At 44.1% G+C, this 14,061-nt stretch overlaps 1 non-coding gene across 1 annotated transcript; it reads left to right on the top strand.

Annotated features, from left to right (window-relative positions):
• Positions 1-2,888: 2,888 nt before the first annotated feature.
• TRNAN-GUU (transfer RNA asparagine (anticodon GUU)) lies at positions 2,889-2,962 on the top strand. The gene has a single exon. It is a non-coding gene; the product is annotated as a tRNA-Asn (tRNA).
• Positions 2,963-14,061: the final 11,099 nt, after the last annotated feature.

Genomic DNA, 14,061 nt, shown 5'->3' with positions numbered 1-14,061 from the left:
CATATGGTTTCATCCAAAGTCCTCCCCTCCAAAAACCATCACATTGGAGATTAGATTTTAATATGTGAATTTGTGGGAGGACACAAAGAGGTCCCATAAGCAGAGGGCACTGTGCCAGGAATGACTTTATGGAATGGCTGAGGCACCAACATCAATTTTGTAGAGATTCCCACCCCTCAGTGGATGCACAGGACAGCTGTGGGTCCTACGACAGGAGCAAAATGGCCTCCCCAGCAATCTGTGTACACATCTGACTCAAGGACCAGATAAACGACCGCCCTCCAAAGTGTCAGCCCTCAGAAACAACTCCAGGGAAGCAGACAGAGAGAATCCTAAATTAACCGAGATTGTGGTTTTGGCAGCAGCAGAACAGGAATCAAAATAAAAACTGAATGGAATTATAGAAAGTTCTGTTTCTTATACATCTAAAAGATCTCGTGTTTTTAAGAGCAATCACACACATACAAAAGAGATAATTATTTAAACACTTAAATAAGCATCCCCATAGTTCTTGAGAAGAAACTGAAAATGCAAATGGAAAATTCTGTTAAATGAGCATCATTTTAACTTAACTTTTACAAACGCAGTTCCAAAAACATGCGTTCCAGTATGTACAGGGGGGAGCCCAACAAGTACTTCTTCACCCTTGGCCACTCACAGGAGACACATACACAAATATCCGTCCCTACAGAGCCAGGATAAATGTAACTACTGCAAAAATTACCCAGCCCAGAGGAGCAAGAACCTCCTGACAACAGAATCTCTGGATCCCAGAAGGTTTCCCCTTCATCTCCTCTCCTGGCACCACTCAGGTTCAACTGTGGGCTCCACTGTGCCGCTTCTCTCTGCTCTTTATCACAAGCTGCCCTCCTTATCAGAAGCTGCCCTCAGTTTCCTCCTCCATGAGGCAGAACTGGCTCTTGCTAGAAGAAACCAAGAGAAGACTGGTCATAGAACCCAGATTCAAAGGAAGGGTTCAGAAAAGATGTTCAACATCAGTAATTGTTAGGGAACTGCAAATCAAAACCACAATGAGGTAATACTTTGTACCCACCAGGATGACTCCTGGGGGGGCGGAAAAAAAAGGAAGGAAGGGAGGGAGGGAGGTTGGTGAGGATGTAGAGAAACAGAAACCCTTGTTGGTGAGAATGTAAAATGGTGCAGCTGTTGTGGCACAGTGGTACAATGGCTCCTCAAAAAATTAAAAAATAGAACTACCCTATGATTCCTCAATTATACACCTGGGGATACACCCAAAAGAATTAAGGGCAAGGTCTCAAAGTGATATTTGCACATCCATGATCACTGTGGCATTATTCACAATAACCAAAAGGTGAAAGCCACCCAAGCGTCCACTGACACGTGGCTGGGTAAAGAAAATGTGGCAAGTAGTCATACAATGGAATATGATTCAGCCTTAGAAAGGAATGAAATTCCGACACCTGCTACAACATGGATGAGCTCTGAAAACATCGTGCTAAGTGAAATAAGCCGGGCACAAAAGGACAACTACGGCCTGATTCCGCTCACATGAGTTACCCAGCTTAGTTGAATTGGCAGAGCCACCAAGTAAAAGGGTAGTTGACAGGGTCTGGGGGAAGAGGGGAAGGAGGACTCAGTGTTTAATGGGTACAGAGCCTACTTGAGGAAGAGGACAGACAAGGTTCTGCAGATGGAGAGCGGCGACGCTGCACAGCAATACGGATGTTCTTCAAGGCCCCGAACTGTGCGCTTTTTAAAAGGGGGTAAGAAAAAGACCTAGGAGGATTGGGTTTGGGGTCCAACCGGATGGAAACACGGAACACACAAGGACTGGATTTACCCCGTGGAGTGCTGGAGTGAGTGCCCTCATTTTGTAGGGCGAGGAGGCTGGAGGGGGCCCGCGGAGCTCCTGCCACTGGGCGTCCAGAAGGAAAACTGAAGCCGGGAAGTGCTTTCTTCGCCCAGGTCGGGTCTGGCCCAAGCTGTTGCTGCGGCCGTCCCCCCTCCGACATACTGCGGCATCCTCGATTTCAGTGGGCTCAGTCCAGAAGTCGGGGAAAGAGGGACGCCTCCAGTGGCCACTTCGAACTTAAAGCCTTGTCTTAATCGCCACACCCTCCGCGAAGCCCCTTTTGATGTTCCCTAAACCGTGCGTTATCAACGGAGGCCATATTCCCTCAAAGCGGGCAGAAGTTGGTTCTTAGGAGGAGGGAAAAATCTTACCTTTTTTTTTTTTTTTTTTTTTAAGAAGCAAGCACAGATAAACGCTCGGCAAATTCGGATACACGGTGTATCTCTGGAATTAAAATTTAACAGTGGGGGAGGGGGTACTGAGGAGGGCGGGGAGCCACGGTAGGGGGTGGGTGGGGGAGGGGGACACACAAAGGTTGAGAAACTGCCCGAAAGTTTGGGGCCTAACACACGCTCCGAGCCCCCCCCCCGTTTCAAGGCCGCACAGCACTTGGCTCTTCTCGCCCAGACTTGACCGTGACCCCTTTCCCCATCTCTTCCCGGCGGAACCCGGGCGGCCTCCTCGGGGTCTCGCTCACCCGGCGGTGCCCCCACGCGGCCAATGCACACACGCACGGTGCGCCCTTCCGCGACCCACGGGCCGGCGCGGGAAGGCGGTCGGCTCGCACCCCAGCCCCGGCCGGCCGCGGCGGCGCGCTTCCTCCCCAAGTGGGTGCCGGCCGCTCCGCCCGCCCTCCTTCCCTCCCTCTCTCTCTCTCCGCGCGGCCGCCAGCTCGGCCGCTCCCCTCCCGCGCCGGGGCCGCCTGCAGCCTCTGCCCCTCCCGCGGCCGCCTCCGCGCGCTCCTCCGCTCGGCTGGCGCGGTGACGCCCTGGGCAGCGAGAGCCTCCGCGGCCGCGGAAATCTGTACACATCGCGCGGCAGGTTTTGTAGCCCAGTCTCTGTGGCGCAATCGGTTAGCGCGTTCGGCTGTTAACCGAAAGGTTGGTGGTTCGAGCCCACCCAGGGACGAAGGCGCTCGTTTTCCTGAGACGGATTCATTTTAAAACGGCAACCGTGAGATTTTTAATCCAACAGGAGTACGACGCTCCTGTGCATCTGGGACGGAGAAAGACCACGTTCTCTCAGTATTTGTCGCCCAGCGGGGCTGGATGTAAGAGCGACTCTGCTTCTGGACTGGCAGCCCAGGGCTTGGCAATTCAATTCCACTGTCATGTCCCCGGGAAATTTGCACACGTTCTTCGGGAAACCGGCCCAAAGATTTGCTTCAACAGCCCTCATTGTAATGGAGGGGAGGGGGAAAAAATGCCCCTTGACGAGTGAGTGAATAAATGCCACTGGTTTCTTCTCAGAAAACCTGATACCACCAGAAGGGAAATGTCCTTATTCGATATTGCCTTTTCTACTGGCAAAAGGATCTGAGGGGCTGTAGATGAAAATGTGCAAGGGGAGTCACCTAAGAGTGTGTGGAGACATAATCACCCTATGTAACCGTCTGCTAAATGAAGCTCTGCTACAGCTTTTGGACAGTAGACTTGAACCTAGATGAAGGTGTTCATGTTTGCTTTTAGATCGCCCACAGGGGTTTCCCTGAAATTAAATCCGGGCAGAAATTGTTTTTATGGGTTCCTGTTAAAAAGGTTTTGAATGATGTATTTTCAACTCTGGTCCCACAGAAGACACAGATATTTTTCAAGCAGATGGTTCATATGAGACTTTTAATAAAGATAGGGAACCACACAATAACATGGTAACCTGATGATATAATTCATTTCTGCCAAGATTGAGGTTATGGGGCAGGTGCTTTGTCTCTGGGATGTAAATTCATGGATAGATTTAGTGACTTGGAAGAAGAAATAGTTAAATTGCCTCATTCAACTGTCCTTTAGGGAATAGTTTGGCAAATGCTGGCTGGTAATTACTTATCAAATAGTTGTTGATAATAAAAATATCCTGTTGTAGGGGACACCTGGGTGGCTCAGTGGGTTAGGCCTCTGCCTTTGGCTCCGGTCATGGTCTTAGGGTCCTGGGATTGAGCCATGCATGGGGCTCTCTGCTCAGCAGGGAGCCTGCTTCCCCTTCTTGCTCTGCCTACCTGCGATCTCTCTGTCAAATAAATAAATAAAATCTTAAAAAAAAAAAATCCTGTTGTCTAGTTAGGAGCCCTAAAAAGAGAGACACAGTGTTGCACTTGTAGAATTTCAGACAAAGTAAGGAATAGCCCCCCCAAAATGTTGTTGGGTAGGGGTCTCTCTGATGCTCAAAATTCCAAACTCTCCACTCATACTTAAGGATAGCCTACAGCGGAAACGAGGAAATTAGGTTATACGACCATTTATATACCGTTCAAATCTAGTCTAACATTTCAAGATGAGGAACGCATGAAATTCGCTAGTACTTAAGTTATGGGGACTTAGCACAACCTTCCACTTTAAGCTGAGTGTATTTATACTAGGTTGTAAGCTCCTTGAGGGAAAATACCATTTTCTGTAATTAATGATCATTTTAGGTCCCAAAGTATTTCCTTCAAGATACAGTTCAAGTTCTCGAGCTTAGCACACAGGAGCTTTCCCCTACCATGTTCCTGCATGAAACCCTCTAGTGGCTATATGCATTTACCAAAAGCTTCAATGAAGCTCCTGCTTCATGCTGGCTTGTACCACCCTCCACCCACGCCAGATGTCTTTCCCTTTGCCCTGATGTGCCCGCCCCCACCTCCTCTGTACTTACCTGAGTAACATCTGTGAGGAGTTACCTTCTCAGGGAAACCTCCCCTGAGGCTGCCTCTTTCTAATTTAGGCGCCTCATCCTCTATTCATTCATTACATGACCCTGAAACCAGGGAGTTCCTCGTCACCTGCACTAGCATATGAACTCCTTGAGTATAGTGACTAGGTCTTCATTTACGTTGTTCGCTCATCTAGCTCAGGTCTGTCACACAGCACATTCTCAGGACCGAAGCATCCCCTGCTTTCTCCGAGTACGTTATTAACAGAGATGGACACTTAGATTAAAATGCATATGATGAAATGTCAGCATGAGGGCCACAGAAGAATGTTCCCGGGTAGTAAAGGAGAAAGTCAACACAGGCTGTATTGTGTCTTCACGGAGGATCTGAAACAACCCTGGAAGATCTGGACAGGCCAGAAGGCAAGGGAGGGCTATTTAAAGCTGACTAAACTTGGAGGCAAGAGGGGGTGGGTAGGAGATGAGCATAACCAGAATATAGAACAAATGTACTTAGAGTACACTGAAAATGTTCTTAGCTTGTGGAAGGGCCCTGAAGAACAAGGCAGGAAGCTAGACTTCACCCTATAAAGCAAGGAAGTAACTGTTAAATGTTTCTGTTTCAGGACATAAGAAATTTATTTTAGATGGTTGGTCTGGCAGCAGAATAGGGGAAATAAGAGATCAGAAAACAGTTAGGAGGCAATTACATTGCAGAGGAGAGGCAATGAGGTGGGTCTAGAAAAGAAGGATATAATTCCAGCAAAGACTGGATAAGACTTAGGGACTGAAACGGGAGGAACATGAGGAGGGTAATGTTTACATTTAGAGCCTCGATGCCCCAGGAAATGGTGATAGTGATTTTGTTGGATACCGGGTCTTAAAGAAATCTTGAAATTAGAGAAATTATAAATTCCCCATATTTTTAACTTACTTACTTACTTGTGGCTTGTTCTCCACCATGGAATTCATCTAAAACCTAGTCCCAGAATCAATCATCATTTTTTTAAGCTTAATTTCATTTTAAGTTAAATTTCATTTGTTTAAGGTAAAGTTCCCAAGAGAATACTTTAGGGGTCCACGAAGCCCTGTAAAAACCTGAATGGGAAGCTAACTACCCTCTCCCCATAATGTACACATTTACAGAAAAGAGTTTATTTACAGTATCCGAGGGAGTCACAGAGTCTAGAACAGATTTCTGCTGTGCCCCCTGCCCCCTGGCCCGATTTGGAAGGCCTGGCTTTGTATTGTACTTATTCTATGTGCATTCTAATTACTGATAAAGGTTATAAAGTGTGTCAAATCCAGAGTGTTTAAGTATGGAAAATTACTAAACTGAAGATTTTAAGGTAATACAAAGAACTAGAATAGTCTAACACTATTGACAAGCCACAAAGAAACCAATTTTTTTTTTACTGAGCAATTACGTAGATATGCAAAATTAATAATTAATGACTTGAGACAACAAAAGCTGCTTTGGAGTTTTAACACTTAATACCTTATTAATCTGGAATGACTGGGTGTGAAGGGCTTTACTATATTGATCCGTTTGGGGTCGCATCTACAGGGATTTACAGCAGCAACAGCAGATTCTAATTTGTGCTTCTTTTCTTGCGACTTATTTTAATAACACCCAGCAAACTGTCATATTTTATTATCCACCCCCCCCCCAGGAATTGAGCCATTTTTCATTGCCATTTTTTTTTTTTTAGTAAAAACAAAACAACAGAAATTATAGTCTGTCAAAGAGGACTCAAACTGGTTATTCCCAAGCAAAGATAAAGTGACAAAGTAAATCAAATATACACTTTAAGGAGATCCTCGACTACCTTAGTACTAAACTGAGTAGATTATTATAGATTATCATATGTATGCGTGAGCATAGTGGTATTTATTTATACTTAATTGTAGAGCATATTCACTTGTACTGGAGTATAGGCTAGTCTGATCACTGGAGTTCACTCGAATAAATACGAACAGATATGAAAATCTACAAGGGACAGGACTCAACATGGAACTGAAGTTTGAAATACAGAATTCTTCACTAATTACCAAGCACGGAGATTCTTCACGTAGCCAGTGGGGACAGCAGTTTACAACTGCCATCCTGCTGAATTGGTCTGGTTTACATTGCCTTACGGCTGGGGGGGGAGCGGGGGGAGGTGGGAATCAAATATCTGGTGTGTTGTAGAGACACTTGAACCTCCTCTGTCCATTTAGATCAACTCTGCCTCCAGCCCTGGTGGGAAGGCTGTCATAGAAGACTGGTAAGGAGGGTGCTTTACCGAGCTATTAAGTGTCTATAATAACCAAACAGAAAATGATGTTTCATTCTGAAGTATTTTGTAGGAGTTCCTTTTCTCTTGATGACCTCTTCCTGCTGTGGGTGCATTGAAAACTCCTGATGACCGTATTTAAAACTTCTCCAGTACCAGACTTTGGGTCACGTTAGCACTTCTGCTGTGATGTGGAAGTTAATAAGCCCCTTCTCACGGATCTGTTTTAATTAGAAGCATTCTGGTGTGCCCTTCAGCCCCCCTTGCCTCTTCAGTGGCTTCCTGGGAGAACACTGGTTGGGGAGAAGGCTGTGGAGCTGCTGGTGCTCAAAAGCCAAAGAGAGTCAGAAAGGTATTCTCAGAGAAGCTCGCTGAACAGACCCATGTCAGAGCCAGCCAAGGACGAGTGGCTCTTTATGGGCACCTACAGGAGCTGTCACTTTAAGAAAAGTGGAAAACTTTAAGAATGAAGTCACTAATCGAACGTGACTTCTTTGGGATGCATTCTCTCTTCCACCAGGTGCATCCTGCCCTTCCTCCTCTTCCTCCTCTGTCATAACACATACTGATGGTTTTTTTGGCCCCTGGGCGCTGCTTTTGGAGAAGCCAGTCCGGTTTGTGTTGTTGGCATTGGTGGTGCCAACAGAGCTCTAAGTTAACTGAAGCTGTTGCAGCAATCATTTCACGGTATATGTAAGTCCAACCACGATGCCGTACACCTTAAGCTCAGGCAGGGATGCATGTCGGTTACATCGCTACACAAATGGAAGCAAACAAAAACAGAAGCAAACTCTAATAAATCATATCTCCCACTTCTCACAGTGTTCCTGATTTGCACACTGCATTATCGCGATAACGCTGACTGGAAGAAAAAGACCAGCTCAAATGTAAGATACTTTCCTCCCAGCCTATTTTCTTCTGGAAAACTGGGATTTACACTGTTTAATTGGCATTTTGTAACTGATCACCAAAATGTTTTCCCACATAACCTCCATTTACTACAGGAATCGAACGTTTGTTAAATTTAATGGGAAAGGTGAACGGTGTGTTGTGGATGGTTAAAGAACAGTAAGGTGATTCAGTGAATGGCGTTCAAATGGATTTATCTGTCAGGGGAGGAAAAAAACGGTGCAACACATCAAAATACATTCCAAAGGAATTGATTCATGACCAAAAAAAAAAAAAAAGAAGAAGAAAAGAAACATGGTTTCATCAGAAGATATACATACATATCAGCATATTTTGGGGGGTGGAAATGACCCTGCTAAATTATAATACCAAAAGGACTATAAAATAATGTAAATATTCTGCTAAACCATTAAAAATGATGGTCAGGGGCGCCTGGGTGGCTCAGTGGGTTAAGGCGCTGCCTTCGGCTCAGGTCATGATCACGGGGTCCTGGGATCGAGCCCCGCGTCGGGCTCTCTGCTCAGCGGGGAGCCTGCTTCCCTTCCTCTCTCTCTCTGCCTGCCTCTCTGCCTACTTGTGATCTCTGTCTGTCAAATAAATAAATAAAATCTTTAAAAAAAATAAAAAAATAAAAAAATAAAAATGATGGTCAGCTAGAAACCAAAATTGCCACACAGCAGAGAAAAGTTTAATCCCTTTATACTTAAAGAACAGACGTAAATGATTAAGACTCCAATTCCACCACCACAGGATGGGAGGGAGGCCCACAGCGCTCTTCATGCTCCTTCACACACCTTTCTCACAGTCTCCCTCTTCAAAAAACCCCCCTCTCAAGAGGAATGCTGCAGTTAGAACCCATGGTCCTCCCAGTCTCCTCTCCCAGAGAGAACTTATCACAAGCTGCAGTTTGTCTCGGTCACCCTGTGACTCCACGCTTCCTGGGACATTCAACTCTAGATTTCACTTCTCCCAACCTTCTGCTCCTATCCAGCACCTTAACCCACCCTTCCCTCCACTGCTTGCCCCACTCTCTGGGCTCCAGTGTCCTCTGGGATGCGAGGTCTGTTACTGACAGGCCTTCCCGTGTCCTCAACTTCCTGAACACTCTCTTCCCGGCCCTGTGCTAATGAACTGAAGAACCAGCTCCCTCCACAGCTCAAGTGGTGGCTGTCCTGTGTTCCTGGTTCCTTGTTGCTTTTCAACCACTGTTCCCCATCTTCGTTCTAACCCTCCAGTGCCTTAGAAACACAAACCATTTGATTGAACTACCCACTTGGTTCTTTTCGCTGCCATCGCCCATTCTCATGGTATTCTGCCATAAGGATTTTAGCTCCTGGCTTACTGTTGATTTCTTTCCACCAGGACTCCTGCTGCCATTTAAATGATTTTGCCTTCCACAAAGACTATCCATACATCCTTCTGGCATCTTGATTTCTTTTTTTGTTTGTTTTGTTTTGTTTTTAAATTTTTTAAAAAAGATTTTTTTTGTATTTCTTTGATAGCAAGATGGAGAGGGAGAAGCAGGCTCTTTGCTTAGCAGAAAGCCCGGATATGGGGCCCAATTCCAGGACTGAGCTGAAGGCAGACACTTAACTGACTGAGCCACCCAGGCACCCCTGGGCTCTTGATTTATCTACTCACTCTTCATGAACTTCTCACCCAAACTTGGCCATGTACTTCCCTTGTTATACTTTAGACCTTGTCATCACTGTTCCCTACTTTCAAACCAGCTTACTTGCTCTACTAATCCCACTCTGGCATTCTTTGAATCCACTTATAATCCACTGAGATCTGCCACCACTTTTTAAATGCTCATCACCTGTCTTATGTCCCTACATCCTTCCTCATACATCACTATCATTTTCCTTTCATACAACCTTAATTCCTTTTCTCTTCTGTCCCATTTGCTTGGCAATACCTCTAACCTTGGATGAATCCAACTTCTCATCTACTCTTTCTGTCCTGAGCAGCAAATATGATTGGAGAAAAAAAATTTTTTTTAACTCATCTCAGTTAAATTTATGGCCACAGACCTCTGGTGGATTCTCAGCACAGGCTAACAAGCTATGCTATGTCCCTGTCAATTAGCTCTCAAGATTGAAAATTCTAACCTCTCCTCAATTTTCAACTCCTCCCCTACTTCTCAGCTGGTAATCTTACTATGTCTCTGAGAAAATTAAAATGTGACTTTCTCACTTTCTAATCACATCTCCTAATATCTGTATCCATATACTGTCTTCCCCAGTATTAACATCAATTAACTCTTCTAGCTCCTATGGTCATACCTCCTCTTATATACTGGCGCTCAGCCCTGGAGAAATTTACTCCTGCAACTGTCCTTCCTCTCATCTACAACATTCATAGGAGATTCAGGTCCACACATACACATATTATGACATTTCCCATCTTAAACACAGTAACAAAAACCTTGATCCCACACTCCCTCACCAGGAACCAGGTGAATGTTTCAAAGGGGTAGGTCTCTGTCTGCACTTTCTCACCATCCCTTCTCTCTTGTTGTCTCAGCTCCACTGAACTGTCTTTACCAAGTTACCAAGCACTTTCCAATTACCAAAGCCTATGGTCAATTCTCAGTCCTCCCATTCTCAGCAGCATCTGACAAACTCATCATTCCCTCCTTAAAAAAGGCTTTCTTCCCTTGATTTCCAGGACACCACACTCATCTGGTCTTCCTCCCATGGTCCCTCTTGTTCCCCAGAGCTATTTTAACTCCCTAAATGACCCCATCCTTTATTGTGACATTAGATACCATTCACGCCTTCACAATTCCTAATTGAGAACCTCTAGTGTGCACCTCTCCTCAGCCCCAGAGTTGCAGGTCCATCTTCCTATTAAATTGTCTCCTCTTGAAAGTCTAATAGGATAGGAATCTTACATATCCAAAATTGAATGAATAGAATGCTCTCCTTTACATTTTTTCCTTCCCAAGTCTGTCCCATCTCAGCAAATGGCATGACCCATCTACTCAGGCAACAGAACCTGAGATTCCTCTTTCTGCCACCTATCCAACCCAACATATCCTGATGGCTCTACTTTTGAAATGCAACAGTAATCCAGCTACTTTAACACCTCCACAGGTATCACCCTCAACTCTGGGGAGGCTGTAAGAAGACCATTGCTTCATTCCCACTGGTTGTAGTCATTCTCCACACTTCAGTGATCCTTTCAAAATTCAGACTAGATCTTCTAATGTCCTTACCTGAAAACTTTCAGTAGCTTCCATTACTCTCAAGCATAGACAAGGTCTTCACTATGGCCCACAAAACTATACAAAGCCCGGCTTCTGCCAACCTCCTTAATCTCATGTTCTCTTTCCCTTTCTCACTCTGCTCAACCATACAAGCCTTTTCCCTGTCCTCAATCTTGCTAAGGACCCTCCCTCTTCAGGACCTTCTGTTCTTCCTGGAATGCCCTTCCTCCAGTCACATGGCCAACTCCCTATCTTCACTTAAGTCCCTGCTCCCATGACACCCACCTCCTAGAAATTTCCAAAGGGCCTTCAGTCTAAGAGCTCTCTCCTCTGCTGTTTTCCTCCATAGTATTTAGTGCTGACGTCATCTAGTCAATCCTCATTATTCAGATTCTGTATCTGTGATTTTGCCTACTTGCTAAGATTTATTTGGAACCTTAAAAATCAACACTTATGGGGGCACCTGGGTGGCACAGTTGGACTTCAGACTCTTGGTCTTGGCTCAGGTCCCAGTCCCCACATTGTGATCAACCCCATGTTGGGCTCCACCCTCAGCATGAAGTCTCCTTGAGACTCTGCTTCTCACCCCTCCTTCTAAGTATCTTTAAAAAAAATTAACACACTGCTTTTTGTGGTCATTATGGACACCCCCAGTCACCCAACTTGTAGAGTACACCTTTTTAATTCAGCTCTCATACTGTAAATATATGTTTTTTACGGCATATCTAGTGCCATATTTTTTTGCTTTTTTGTGCTTTTTGTTGATTTCTTGGTTTAAGATGCCCCCCAAGTATAGCGTTAAGTGCCGTCTGGTGTTTCTTAGCACAAGAAAGTTGTCATGTGCCTTACAGAAAAAAACTCGTGTGTTAGATAAGCTTCATTTGGACATGACTAATAGTGCTGTTGGCCTTAATATCCAATGGGATTGAACCAACATGTATTACGTAAGGTATCTTTAAACAGAAACCCACAAACAAGGTTATGTGTTGATCAGCTGACCATAATGTTGTGACCAGAGGCTCACAGGAACCTAACCTTCTATTTCCCCTAGGAGCAATGGTTCAGTATTTCATGTTCATGGAATGCTCTTGGAAACTACAAAACAGAACTGCCACAAATTAGAATCAACAGTATCTAGGACCACTTAACATTATGTATTTCCTGTGTTTTTTTTTTTAAGATTTTATTTATTTATTTGACAGAGATCACAAGTAGGCAGAGAGGCAGGCAGAGAGAGGGAGGAGGAAGCAGTCTCCCTGCTGAGCAGAGAGCCCGATGTGGGGCTTGATCCCAGGACCCTGGGATTTAACCCACTGAGCTTTAACCCAGTGAGCCACCCAGGCACCCCTGTATTTCCTGGTTTAGAAGACAAGTTCCTCCAATGGGAAAGATATTTTTTTACTGCTTGATCTCTGAGGTTTACAACACTGCTTGGTATTTACCAGAAACCTACAAATACTTAAATGATTAATTAATACCAAGGATGAACAAGCAAGTCGTCAGAGTAACTCAACTGGCCAATAGAGTTATATAGATAGTTATATAAACATATAAGCTTATTAAAGTTATATTTAAAATCACTAGTAATCATGAAAATGTAAATAAAAACAGCCAAGGTTTTTTTCACCCCCGATGCTACTATTTGGTGGTGAGGGTTTATAAAAGCCAATCGTGCAATCACTAAAAGACTTTAAAATGCCTATCTTGTGACACAGCAATTCCACTCCCCAAAAATAAGACCTGGGTCTGTGCAAAAACTTAATCATTGCTGTGGCACAATTAATAAAATGGTACAAACCGCCTCAAAATCTAAAGACCGGTGAAACAATGATAATTCATACAACGTAATATAACATAGCTATCCAAAAGCTGTCAAAACTGTAAGATGGAAAAATGCTCATTAAACATTAAAAAAGATCGTACAAATAGGTACAACAGAATTTTTTTTAAAAGTCTACATGTATTAAAAAAATGAAAAGGTCTGTAGTAGTTATTACCACTAAAATGTTAAGATGGATGATCCAAAATCTTCCTATTTTCCTGTATTTGCCCAGTTTCTCCTGACAAGAAACATGCAGTGCTTGGGATCAGAAAACAGGGGGTTAACAGGGGTGTGTGTGTTGGGAGTAAATTGGACAAATCAATCATGAAGTGCTGAGTCCCTGGCAAAGTATGCTATCCCAAGACTACCACCCTTCAAACCTTAGCAACCATTCTTACTAACTCAAATCGCTATAGCAGCGGTGCTGTTTAAGCGTCCAAACTTTTAATGAAAATTGACAGGTGGAACACATGCTTCAAAGCACTGTGGTAACCACACTCCTCAATCCCAGCTGTACAATTTACTAAGCTCTGTGCTCTTTATCTGTTAAATGTGATAAAAAGGGTCTCACTCATAGAAATGTTGGGGTTTGAATTAGTGTTTCATACAAAACAGAACCCAGCATATAGCAAGCCTAGTAAGCACCTGGTTATTATTTTCTCCCAAAACAGAACCTCTGGATGGTGTCCCACTTTGCTTACAGATATACATGTGCTGGGAGAAAGAGGGTATTTATGATAATGTGAACTCTTTGCATATCAACACAAACATGGATTATTTTCCTGTTAGAGATCACTTATTAATCATGTAACATTACTTGGAGTTCTAGTAACAAGGTTTCCTACCATCTTTTCTAAATAGAGAAGTTGTATTCTCTACAGGGGGCGGTTTACATTCCACAGCATTCAACTGGTGTAGCAAACAGGCTTAGGGTCCAAAATGATCACACAATCATTACCAAACAGTCACCCATTCTATATCCCACATACAATGACTTAAGTTTGTACAAACGATTGTTTTTCTTGAACCAGTGTAACCTAAATTAAAAATGTAGAAATTTAATGTACCCAGCTATAAAAAATGCCAGAAACTAGACACTAGTTTTCATGTTTAACATTCTGAAATCCTCCTTCTCCTACAATACAAAATGAAGCGAACAAGGAAA

The sequence above is a fragment of the Lutra lutra genome, chromosome 3 (genome assembly GCF_902655055.1).
Source record: "Lutra lutra chromosome 3, mLutLut1.2, whole genome shotgun sequence".
NCBI lineage: Eukaryota > Metazoa > Chordata > Mammalia > Carnivora > Mustelidae > Lutra > Lutra lutra.
Note: the sequence above shows the minus strand (reverse complement) of the source record. Positions and strands in the feature narration are given on the sequence as shown.